This window comes from Coturnix japonica, chromosome 5 (assembly GCF_054131305.1).
Source record: "Coturnix japonica strain WE chromosome 5, WE-NBRP24, whole genome shotgun sequence".
Taxonomy (NCBI): domain Eukaryota; kingdom Metazoa; phylum Chordata; class Aves; order Galliformes; family Phasianidae; genus Coturnix; species Coturnix japonica.
Window position 1 is genome coordinate 14447306 of NC_140667.1, and position 12543 is coordinate 14459848.

Here is a 12543-nt window from a genome sequence, read left to right on the forward strand (position 1 = left end):
TTGAAAGGGGGGTTGTGCGTTGTTATTGCGGCAGTTTTCCTCTAATTAGTCTTTGTGTGTTTCAGACACCCTCGTCTGTCTGCTATGGGATTTCGGGCAACAAAGCGGAAATTTGTTTATCACTCGTACCGAGTCGGCTACCTGCTTCCCCGCACTTAGTTTGGCGGCGTTTCTCCGCCGACAGAACCGAACGCGGATACGATTCGAGTGGAAAGGAGCGGGGGGATCGTGAAGGACGGAGACGCGCCACGGCGGCGCGGGCGACCCGCACACAGATAATGCACCCGAGAGGAATTACTTCACCGAAGGGAGCGCCGCCCACGGTCGAGCGGCCGCCGAATTGGGTACACCCCAAAGGGACGGCAGCGTACAGGGGTAGATTTCTAGAGCATGAAAAAGGAGGGAGAGGGAAGGTACGTTGGGGAGAAAACACGACATAGTCCTTCAGTGTGTACTCTGGCACAGAAGGGTATGAGCACAACCCACGATCCATAAGTTATGATGAGAAAGAGGTCCTTAGTGAGAATTGTACCCTAGGAAACAGGGAGAAGAAAAGTGTTTTTCCACAGAGTAGTGGTTTTTTGTTTCGTTTTGTATTTTTTTTTAATTTTTATTTCCCACTACTGTAATTATATTATTATTATTATTATTTGTTTTTATTTGACAGCAAGTTAATCTTCTCAAGCCGAGCCTTTTTTTCTCCGGACAGAATCGGTCAGCGATTTATCTCCCCGTTCTTTTGGTGTCAGAGATTTCTACGTGGAGTTAGCTATGAAAAGGGGCACCGAGAGAACGGCCAGACGGGGGCGCGTCTTTTAGCCGCGGCCAACTCACCGCAGCATCAGCAACCATTCACGGACACTCGGCCACTTCTCTGGAAAGAAACGTATCGATCAAATGTAGGTTTGAGATTTGCTGTAGTCGTGATCGAATCCAGTTCACTTTTAGGTACTGCCAGATATAATAGATCCGCGCTTACTGTCATCTGTCTCTGTTAGAGTAAGTGATAAGTTGCAGTTAAAGACATAGTTAATTGTTCTAACTTCTTGTAGAATAGTATATTGAGTTCGACAGAAGTTGTACAAAATTGACAGCCTAGAAATAAGATTTTTTTTTCATTGCCGAGAGAATCTGTTTTTATAATAGAATACATGAAGAAGACAGTGTGTGTTCAGCAGCTGTGTACAGTTACAGGCTTCCAATTAACCTGGATCCTGTTCCACAATGAAGCCAGAGACTGAGAAAAAATATGAGAAAAAAATAAGGCAACAATAAATGGTTGCTTTATGCTGCGCATCAGTAACGTGACCTGTTTGTTTTTTAATAGCTCGTGTTGGCTAAACTTCACCATGGAGAAGGTTTAAGTTCGGTTTTTCGGTTGTTTTTGTTGGTGTCATTGCACGGTCCTACCAATTGTGGTGTTGTACTTCAAGGCAAGTTAGCGGTGTGAAGTGTAGGACTTGTTTCTTAGACCATTAGTGAGAAGAAGAGTATTAAACTGTACGTGTATTCAGTGACGTGATCACCGGAGGATGCGCCGCATCACTGGTACAACGGAGACTTGTCCGAAGCTGAAAGAGAAGTTGTATCATAAGTGCTCCTGATCAGAAACCTGACGTTAGGTTTTGTTATTTGGTGGGTGTTGCTATTCCACATCACAACACCTTGTGGGATAACGGGAGTGAAGGGGACATTATTTTTTCTCTTTTTTGCTGACCGCCTTAATTGGGCACTGGGGGCGTGGGAGTGGGAGGGGGCGGCACCGGAGGGGAGGTCGGACGGGGACGGGGACGGGGTTTTTTTTTTCGCCCGGTTCCCAGCGAGGAGTCGGCGCGGTCGGAACTTCTCCGACCTTCTGCCGTTGAGACTGGGACTCGTTTTTCTCCGTGTTGTAAGTCTCTCATTATTGTGTAGTGATATTGGGTTTATTAAACTGTCGTTTCTTCTGGTATCCTTTTTTTTTTTTTTTCCTTTTTTTTTTCCTTCCTAGACCCATTCGCAATCGTCCTGCCCTTCCTCTCACCCGCAGCGCACGCGTCTGGGCCTCGTCGCATCGTGCCGTTCTAGAAGGGAGGTGCTTTTGTTCCTTGTCTCCCTGCGTTTGTTCCCGCTGTCACAGAGTGAGCTCTAGAGAGAGCTCCGTGACGCCACATCAGTGCTTCGTTCCTCACTTAGAAACGGCTTACAGTGTGTATGCAATCATACGTGGTGATTGTTTGTTTAAAGGAAAAAAATGTTAATCAAAATAATAAAAAATTGGCTCAGCTGGAAGCCGTGATCGAACACCTGGTGGGAAGGCAGGGCCAACCCGGGAGAGCTCAGGTGTATGCAATACAGATTAGTGACTGGAAGGGGTGGAGCCAGGATCCACCGCCTCGCAGAGCTCATTTTAGGGTCGGCAGCGGAGGCGAAAGGTACCTTAGTGGAGTTAGTGTCCCAGTTGAGGTTTTTTTGGAGGTAAGCGGCTTTTTTTCCTCGGTTTTTGCATCTACGGCAGCTCCCGCGTTTGGGCTCGTTCCGGTTTGACGCAGCCCGGGACTGTTGTATGCCGCTCTTATTGCTGTGCTTTGTATCACGTTGGAGCATGTAACACACTGACCACATGAAAGAGTCGCTCCTCTCGTGTTTATAATCTCCCCGCAAGTGCCAGAAGCATGCAATAAGGCCTTTTTTCCTGTTAGATAAATGAACACATTTCCCTCAGCTTTTGTGGATTGGAGAGGCCGTACCCACTGTTGAAATAGGTGTTCTTCCCAATGTTTATTTTGACCCGTTCTTGTGTGGTTTTGCTAGGCTAGGCAAGTTGTTAGGATGTCATCTCTGGGGAATCTTTCCGAGAAGCGAATAGGAGAAGTATTGTGATAATCACAGAGCGAACGTCCGCTTAACCACCCGAGGGGAGCGTCTGGTCAGCCGGGGGCTGGTAGGCAGAGGAAATGAAGCTCGACTCCACCTCTCTTAGATTTCACTTTTGGGCCGTCCGCCGCTAAGGCAGCACGTGTTTTGGAGATCGCTCTTTTTTGGCGTTTGGTTTGCAAGCCTTAGCATTTTCCATTTAGGCTGTGGGCCTGTGAATTGGTTATTTTCTATGGATAATTGTTGGCTATCTATTTGTCAGCATTGTTGTTATACTTCCAACAGTACGTTATTTTTGTTGCATTATTCCAGTGTACAAGAAGGATAAGCAATTCAGGTTCCGCCAGGGAAGCGGTTCCGTGTGACCTCTGGAGGCCATTGTGTCTCAGCCTTAATAGTTTCTAGCGTAAGCGGTAAGATTCGCATGAGTGAAAGGGAACTGCAGAGTCAGGGCTCAAAGCGAGCACGGAGCACCCGGAAGAAGAGATCGGGTCGGGCTCGGGAACGCAGGTGAAGAGGATTCGGCCGAGGGGAGGCTCCTCCTTTCTTCAACCTCATTTAAAGGCTCTCCGCCACGAAGGAAGGATCTCTTTCCGGAGAGTCCTACTTTGCAGAGTTCTTGTGTGAGCCTATATCATGTTTGCAGACAGAGAAGCATTGTTTTTGCGGCGTCTTCTCTGCCGCAGACCGGTGCAGCTACAAAGATGACTTCTGAAGACGTGACCTTCTCTGTCTTTGTTTCCTTCTGCTGCTGTTTTTTGTGTGCGTCGAGTCTTTAAGTACCTGCATAGTACAGAGAAAGCCTCAATCGGGTAAGTAATTTTTTGGTTTGTTTGTTTGTTTATTATTTGTGTGTGTGTGTGTGTGTGTGCCAATGTTAATTTTGTCTTCTTTTTGAGATGAAAGAAACAATAAAGCTTTAGTTTGATGTTCTGTGGGTAGGTATGGGGCAGAAAGGAAGGCTTCAGTTTTCAGCGTGGTAACCTAAATCAGCGTGGTAAGGAGTGTAGCATGGTTCTAATTACCACAGGTGGGAACAGTAAGTGGAGAAGGTTGAATTTTCCTTGCTTGCTGCCTGGTGAAGAATCAGTATTGTATGTATTGAACTGCAGGAGAAGGGTTAGGTGAGGTTGTTATAGTTGCACATGATCTAATACTGTTTGTTGTTGTCAAGCTCTTGTGAACTAAGGATTATTGGTTTTTTATTTGTTTGATCTTTATTTTAAAAAGGAGCAATGTAGTAGTGTATTGTCTTTGCTGGTTGAGGATTTTAATTGTCTAGTGTGGCCCAGTGGTTAAAGCGAGGGTTAGGGAGAGTTTGTGCCTCAGTTTGTAATGGAAGATAGTGCAAGGACAGGTATGAATACTGGAAGCTGTCTTATTGATTGCAGGCACTCGGCAATTGCATTATGTGTTTTTGGTAGGGTGTGAAAGATGGTGTTTTGTTGTTGGTTTTGTGTGTTTGTTTGTTTGTTGTTTGGTTTTGGTTTGGCAGTTTTTGGCTTTTTAGCAGCAACCCATACATTTTGGGTGTCCATAATGATTCTGAATAATGTTATTATGTAGAAAATGTCATATGTGAAATGCCACAGATTGACAAAATGTGTATCTTATGGGTTAATGTCATAGGTTTTATTGCATTCCATTATTAGATCAGTACATCTGTGAAGTTTAATTGTCTCATTCATTTTGAGTTATGTAATGGTTGTTATAGTAACGGATCTTACGTATTAATCAGCTTTGAGGAGCATCCCAGTAATTTAGAGTGTGCGTGTGGCCTGGTTCCAAGTATGTTTTTTTTTGTTTGGAGTAGGTATGGAAGATTTTTCTCAGGTCAAGTGGTTTGTTAAGTCAAGTCCAGGTCTCTGAACAGTCCTTCCTAATTGTATATCTGTCACAAATAGGTAAGCAAGGACTTAGAGTCATACGAAATAGGCTTATAGCATTTGTTAGAATGTGACTTGATTGTGAGAGGCCGTGGGACAGGCCTTTGTCAGATGCCAGGGGTTTCTTTGCAGGGGTAGATTCCTAAGCTGTCGCTTTGTTTCTCTAAAGGATCAGGACTCAGGAGTCAAAGGTGTACATATTCAGTATGTTTGCCAATGATGCTGTATTTGGTTTAGGTGCAGATATTTAGCTTTCAGGAGGCATCCAAGGAAGGACTCAAAGTCCCTTTGTTCAACTTTCTTAACTTAAGTAACTTTTAACTTAACTTAACAGAGCTCCAAGGCTGCTTTTTCAAGGTGGGGGTTGGCTTCTTTTCCCAGTTGCAGAAAAACCTAGTTTTAAAGAAAAGTGAGATATGGGAACAGGCTTTCTGAGGCAGCACTCACAGCCCAGGGTTGACACAGTTCAGAAAGCATCTGGGTGCATCTTCCAGCCTGAACAGTTGAAGTCAGTCAGGGCAAACTCCTGCAGAGGTATTAGTCATGTGTTGTTTGCAATTGGTTTGGCTTTTTGATTGTCTAATCAACTAACTATATATAAATATTTATTTTGTTCTGAAACTTTCTCTCAGTAATATATGTTTTAGAGTTCGTTTGTTAATATGACTCCCTTATTGTGTTTTTCTGAGAGAGCAATGCCTCAGTTGCCCACCAACGTGTTTTTTGAGTAGTGTGTAGATTTTCCTGTGAACCTCATGGTAATTCTGTTTCAGTTCAGTAATTAGGGATGCAGCATCTGAAGTCAAACTTTATTTGTTCTCTTGTATAACCTGAATGCTTTTATTGAGTGGTAGCAGAATTAGATTCTTAGTTAAGTGATTGCAAGTGTAACCAATTTGTATTTTCAGAGTCAAAGATCTAAATGGTTTTTTGTAGTGCAGTTAGGTATGGTGGAACCCCTGTGCAGTTATATTATGTTTGTTTGTTCAAGTGGACACTGCAGAGTGTGGTGTCTTTGTACAGTGAGTGTTTGGGGTGAATTTGTGTTTGGGACTAGGGTTCACAGGAAGTAAATTGTCTTTTGGAGTTACAGAGTTACACAGTAAAGAATTAGCTTAGTGTCCTGATTGAGAAGCAAGAGACTGTTCTAAGTGAGCTCATGTTAAGAATGGAAAAGGAAAGGTTGTGTTGTTACTGTATTGTCAAACTAGGCAGTCACTGTTATTGTGTTGTGAGGACCTTGCATGTACCTGTGTGTGCAGGCATTCCTTTTGAGGTGAAGGAATGCACATATCCAGAAATACATCTGCTGACACACAAACACTGACACCACTGTTGGCCATTTAACTCTGACTGAATTAAGTCTGTCTGATACATCGTGTACATAGTTAAATACATAGTATTTAAAGTTTGTTCTTGGTTTTTTAACTAAGTTTTACTGAGAAGTAATGGCTGTGGTATGTCTAAATATATTTATTGTACATATGTCAACTTCTTGTTACCTTTTTTTCTGGGAAGTTCCTCTAAACCCCTTAAGGCATAGAGTTTGAGTCACTGTAAAGAGATGTTTCTTCTTGCTTGTATTAAAGCAAAGTCTTTTTCTTCATCAGGATACAGAACTCAGCTCCTCCTCAGTCCATCTCATTCCTGTTGGAGCAAGACCACCACCCACCAGTCATCACCACACAGGAGCCAGTCTGGGTCACAGGGAAAAGACCCCTTCACCAGGGAGGGGCTGCCCCATCGCTCCCCCCTCTGGGGTAGTGCCAAGGGGGACAAGGGGGGGCCTTTCCCTCCCACCCCACTCAGGGTGGAAGGGGGGCCCCCCCTCTGACCCCTAAGGCCCCAAGGGGGGAAGGGGGGAGAGGGGACAGAGGGAGGGGTAGTGGGAAGCAGCAGTGGTAGGCCCTAAAGGTGGCAGGAGTGCTAGAGGTGGCAGCATAGTTGTCACAGAGGTGGCTCAAACTGTTACTGAGTGCTGCCCAGCTCCCTGCCCAGAAAAAAAACTATTATCTCTTTAGAGATAGTGCACACCCTGGGGTCTAGATTTCAAAAAAAAATATAATATATATAAGTCCAACCTCAGTTTGGAGCAAAAAAGCTCCAAACTGAGAAAGGACTTATATATAAAAAAAACTTGAACAAAAAAATAAAAACCTAATAAAAAATACACAGACAATCAAAAAGTGGAAAACCTTAATCCAAACACTTTACAAAAACTTAAAGTGTTTTCTTTACAGTTTTCCACATTTTGATTTAGTCTGTGTATTTTTTATTAGGTTTTTATTTTTTTGTTCAAGTTTTACCCATTTTAAAGTTTAAGTTTCAGTTTAAATACTTAAACTGAAACTTAAACCAAACATAAAACTTTAAACAACTAAACATACCAACATGAAAAAAGCTTAAAAATGAAGAAACCAACATTAAAGTAAACTGAACACTAAATTTGACTTTTCAAAATTTCACATTTTTAAAAGTGTTCAGTATAGGAAAGGATTTCAAACTTTTGGTTCCTTCATTTTTAAACTTTTTAAATGCATGTTTAGTTAGTTTAGTTAAAAGTATAATTATTTCAAAGTAATGTTTCCATTTTAAAGTTTAAGTGCTATTTTTTTGGAGTTTCTAAGTTGCTTAAAAGTTCAAAACAATCCTTTTTTGTTCACTTTCTGATTTTCAATATAGCTTAAAATTAAGCTTACTTAGTTAAAGGTTCTGCTGGTTTATTCTTAACCATTTTAACAAAACATATTTTAAAAAAATTTAATTGAAACAACACCTTACAATCAATAACAAGCAGAACCTTACACTAAGCAAACTTAACATAAAGCTACATTAAAAACCAAAACATGAACAAAACAGAATTGCACTTGAACTTTAAAAAACTACAAAACTCCAAAAACCACAACACTTAAAAAAAAAAACATTACTTTAAAATAATTAACAAAAAAAAAAAACCCTACACCAAACATTGTCCCCGGACGCCAAAAGCCACAACACACTCACCCGACTCCACGCCGACGCATCGTCTCCGTGCCGACTCCGCTCCTCCGACCGCTCGAACCTCTTCCAATGAGGGGATGCCGCGACAGCCGGGCCGCGGTGCCCGCCCGTCTCCGCTGCAAAACGCTCCGCTACTGCGCTCGACCTGGAATCAAACCATACAAACGTTACTTCAACGACCCCAGACAAAGACACTCCCCAACTACTCTAATAAGCCCATTACATCATTCCTCCTACGCTTCAAACACCGTAGCCGCTGAACTCCTCTGAAAACGTGAACCCCCTTCTACCGCAAGCAGCGGACTAACGAGCCCGACCCCATCGACCAAACTCCCACACTTAGACATTTACGAACAGCTGACATAGTCCACCCCAACACAACCTACACCCTTCCCTCGTCTAACCCGCAAAAAGACACCCGAGGTTCCGCACACCGTCCGCCATCCTTTCCCCGGGCGGAACCCACCGGGATCTGCCCCTACTCACAGCCGCACACAAATCACATACCACAAATCACAACCCCGGCACGCTATCCCGACACCGTGCCGACAATAAAAGGTGACACCTACCGGCCTGCTCTTGTGCGGCCTCTCCTTCACTCCCTCGCTGTAGGTCGCGCTGACTCGCGCTATCCTTCCGTCCTCGCCTGCCTTGACTGCAAGAAAGAACACAGACAACGTGGCACAGAACTCTTTCACACTCGCTTCTGCCGCCTTCCTCGGCACGCCTAGTCTTAACCCATAACGATTCACCAATAAATAAATAAAGAAAGGAAAAACCTTATTGCTCTCTTCTGGTATCTCTAAGGTGCTTACCATAAGGACAGGACTACTGACTACTCTCTTCTCACTGCTGACAATACGACACAAAAAGGCCTCCGCTTGCCACGAGGTGCCTTTAAGCTGCAAAACAAAACACGAGATAAAGGATAGTTAAACACTGGAATAGGCTCCCCAGAGAGGCGTTGACTCCGCGTCCCGGCATCCGTTTAGAAGCCCTTTGGATGCGGTGCTCAACAATGAGATGGAGTGGAGCCTTGTTAGAGTACTACACTTAAGCTGCAGTTGCGCATAAACATCTCTGAGGCCTTTTCCTACCTCACGAACGCAAAGATCGACACTCCTTTCACCTACACTAAGTCTCACCGGCTCCTACACACGTGAGAGGAAGCCGTCCTTCCTCCAGGACTCTTCCTTCTCATACTCCCCAAGAACGAAGCTTCGACAGTCGCCGCCAACGCCGAAGGGCATCGGCGCCTCTGCCTTCTCCCGTCCCCTAATTTACGAAGAGGAGATCTCGAGAACGGCACGTGCACTCGTTCCCTAGCCTCTCATTTGCTTAAAGCAAACTCCAAAGCTTCCCTTAGCCGTCAACTTACCCCCCCAAAGGAAATACTTACAAGCCTTTAGCCTCCTTTCTCCTCTTTGAGATGATCCCCGACCTCCTCGTTTACCTGCGCGTATCTCCTGCCGTTGCCGCTCTGTTTCCGACGCTCGGGGATGCGCCCTGATAAGAACAAAGGAAGAAAGGCGTGACGGGCGAGAACCGACGGCGGAACGCCTTCCGACGCTCCGACCCGACGAACCCAGCCGACCACGTCCTCCGACAGGACCAAGCCGGTTCGCTCACTCCGCCGTCTCAAACCTACTTACTACCTCGCGTCTTCCCCGTCAAATCTCAAACTGCACCGTCTCCTGACCGCTGCGCTTCGAGTCGCCCCGGTCTGTGTATTGTCCGCGAGCCCTTCCTAGACCGAGAAAAGAAACTCCGGCAGTGCCACGACACAGCAGAGGCGCCCCGGGGCTCCCCTACATCTTCCTTCATCCTTACACGCAGCTCAACAGGCTCCGAGTCCCTCGACTGTCTCTCCTGAAAAGAACGCGGCCGTCCTCCACTGCGTTCCGGTCCTGCGAGCCGTCCCGCCGCCTTCCCCTGATGGAAACGAGATCCTTACGTTACAAGTAAAGGGCAAGCGGTGAAACGAAAGCGGCCGAAAGGCGGCCTGACGCTAAACTCGAACAAAAAAAATAGCTTACCTAGCGGCCCACAGATGCTCGACCCTTCGGGCTGACGACATGCTCCGCTGAAGCCTTCGCTCGGCCTTCAAGACAAGAGAACTTTTTTCACCAGTCCCTTGCGTTGCTGCACCCTCGCATTCCCAACCACGCCGAGACTGGGAAAATACAGCCCCGTCCCACTCGCTCCTAGCGATGAGACGGAGAAAGCACAAAGCCCCGGCTGAAAACCCTCCAAGAGGCTGAGGAAGCCCCGGGACCCCGCTCCGACTCGGAGAAAGGTGCGGCGGCCCCTCCTCTCGACCCAGCTCCGAGAAGCCGGGGGAGCTCCGCTCCGGCCCTGGGCGGTGCGAGACGAGAGCCCGGCGGCCTCCCGCTGCGGGCGGACGGCTCCGAACGGCTCCCCGGAGCTCGCCACGTCCGCGGTCCCGTTCCTACCTGAACGGCTCACCGGATCGGGCTCATCTTCACCGGGAAACGTCCCGCCGCAACCTGAAACAAAACGGCACAACACAAAGAGAACGTTCCAAAAACCAAACAAACAAACACCCAAACCCAAGGCCTCGGTCCAAAAGCAGGCCCAGCAGAGCCCAAACCTGACGAAGGAGCGGAGCCCACGCAGAGTTCCGAGCTCTATGACATCCCGGAGTCCACTGGTAGCTCCCTGCGGCCTCGGGAGGAGCTTAAGAGGCGTTCGGGCCGGAACCCGCCCCCGGCCGCCAACGAGGCGCAGCTGAGCCCGGGCGGCCGCGGCCCCGCGGCACCTGGCGGTAGTTCCCTCGTTAGCGCCGGCCGGGGGAATTGACAGCTCGACACGTGGACTGCAGATCTGATCTAAGGATTTGAACTACACTATCGATTCTAGCTTGAAATGCGCTTCTCCTCAACTCGTTGAGAAATTCATTAATAACTTAAATCACAGTGCCTACATCAGACGACTCGCTCTGCCTCTCACGACACCCTCCCAAAGAACACACACGGACTTAACGGCTTCCAGCAGCCCGTGCTTCGTGTGGCCTCTACTCCCCTTACCTTCCCCCCCTCATAAAGAAATCAATAAATAAAAATAAAATAAAATAAAATACAATAAAAACCCATAAAATCACATACAATACAATAAATATACAATTACATACAATACAATAAAATACAGTTTAAACAACCAAAACAAACAAACAAACAAACAAACAAAAAACATTTGTTGAACCTGTACATAGTGGAAACACGGGAGCAGGGATGTGACAGATTCCCCGGTGGGTCAGTGATGTGCCAGAGAAAAATTCTGACTCTAAACATCTGAATCATAGCTTAGTGAGCAGTCCCGTACGGCGTCACTTGAGATTACGCTCATGTGTCACAAACATCAACACGAATGCTTTAGGTGAGATGTCAGTTACCTCCAGTAGACAACATGGGTAATCTGTACAGACTTCCATCATCACATTCACTTTTCGTGACAGTTTCGTTCTTAATTTAAACTCCTGAAAGTTGGACTCCACTCATTCCCAGTTCTTACAATGGTATCACTGTAAATGTATTCATTGCACACTGCTACACATACATTTCACAGAGCCATCGGCAGCATCAGAGAGAATAAAAAAGGAGATGTGAACAGAACGTTGATCCAATGCTAAATACAAGTAAAAAATTATACACAGGGGTGTGCAAACAATTGAAGTGTACACAAAATGGTTAGGAGTTCTTTTGGGGTTCTCTGTTGTTTTGATTTCCAATTTTGGACTGAAACAGATCTTTCTGACTTCTCTTTGCTACTGTGAAACAGTTCTCCAAACACAGTTTAAGTGTACTTTTAGGACAGGCAGATTATTGAGACGTCATTCCAGCTTCCCACAGAATTATTGCATGAGATGAGGAAAAATAAAACATGCTTGAAAGAAAAGAAGAACATTGCAGTAAGACTCACAGAAATTGGCCACAAATAATACTTGTGTACAGTTCAGACCTTTTGAATTTCCAAAGGCCAAAGCTCTAGACAGTAAAGAAATATGTTTGCTCTAGACAGTAAAGAAATATGTTTACAATTCCACATCTCTCTGTTTTTAGGACTATTATTACCGATACATATTTGAATGAGGTAATATTTAAGCACAAGCTGGTGGATTTCTTCAAGCAGGTAGAAGTCAGCTTTGGTGAATACATACATAGATAAATGCATGTGTGTGTACATATATTTGTAATAGGTGCATTTAGCTGCTTAGTGTATTATGTTAGAACTTGTGAACCTCTCTGCCCAGACAGCTCTCGAGATCTTGCAAGGAACCTGATCCAATGAGAATTTCCCACATTTCAAGAAATCTGTGTTTTCAACATTTCAAGTACATGTTTCCTACAAAACTGTTCCAAAAAAGCTCCTGCACAATTTCCACACTGCCATGAGTAATCACATAGTAATACAAACCCCTTGCACTGGAACATTATTCACCTGCATTTTGACAGGACTGCCTGCACTCCTGAAGTCAGAAGCGTTCCTATCTCCATTCGAGTATAACTGACTTCCTCTCCTTCCTCCCACCCTCGCATCAGGAAATACAGGCAAATCTGCAGCACACTACTACTTTCAAGACTACTCCCGAATGTCACAGGAGAAAGGCCGACACAAATAGATCTCCAGTGCTTCTGCTACATTAAACCGTTTTTAAAAGATATTCAATAACCTTTCAGATGCAACAAAGTCAAAACCTCAATTACTGTGTGCATGGAGTTTGCATCAGCCGCTGGTCTTCCAAGATTTATAATCAAATAACTCGGTTGTTACTTAACATGAA

General features: G+C 45.3%; 2 long non-coding RNA genes across 3 annotated transcripts; one reads left to right on the top strand and one right to left on the bottom strand.

The window, feature by feature from the left end:
* Positions 1–653: 653 nt before the first annotated feature.
* Positions 654–10449, bottom strand: LOC107314591 (uncharacterized). Of its 2 annotated transcripts, XR_014947054.1 has the most exons (10): positions 10354–10449; positions 10196–10249; positions 9779–9946; positions 9573–9674; positions 9391–9489; positions 8558–9248; positions 8312–8397; positions 7746–7887; positions 6245–6389; positions 654–3639 (listed from the first exon to the last, which is right to left on the bottom strand). It is a non-coding gene; the product is annotated as an uncharacterized LOC107314591 (long non-coding RNA). The 2 variants fall into 2 exon arrangements; XR_014947055.1 differs by lacking the exons at positions 9573–9674; positions 9779–9946; positions 10196–10249; positions 10354–10449 and having other exon boundaries at positions 9395–9565.
* LOC146760692 (uncharacterized) lies at positions 3532–8525 on the top strand. The gene is made up of 2 exons (XR_014947056.1): positions 3532–3668; positions 6353–8525. It is a non-coding gene; the product is annotated as an uncharacterized LOC146760692 (long non-coding RNA).
* Positions 10450–12543: the final 2094 nt, after the last annotated feature.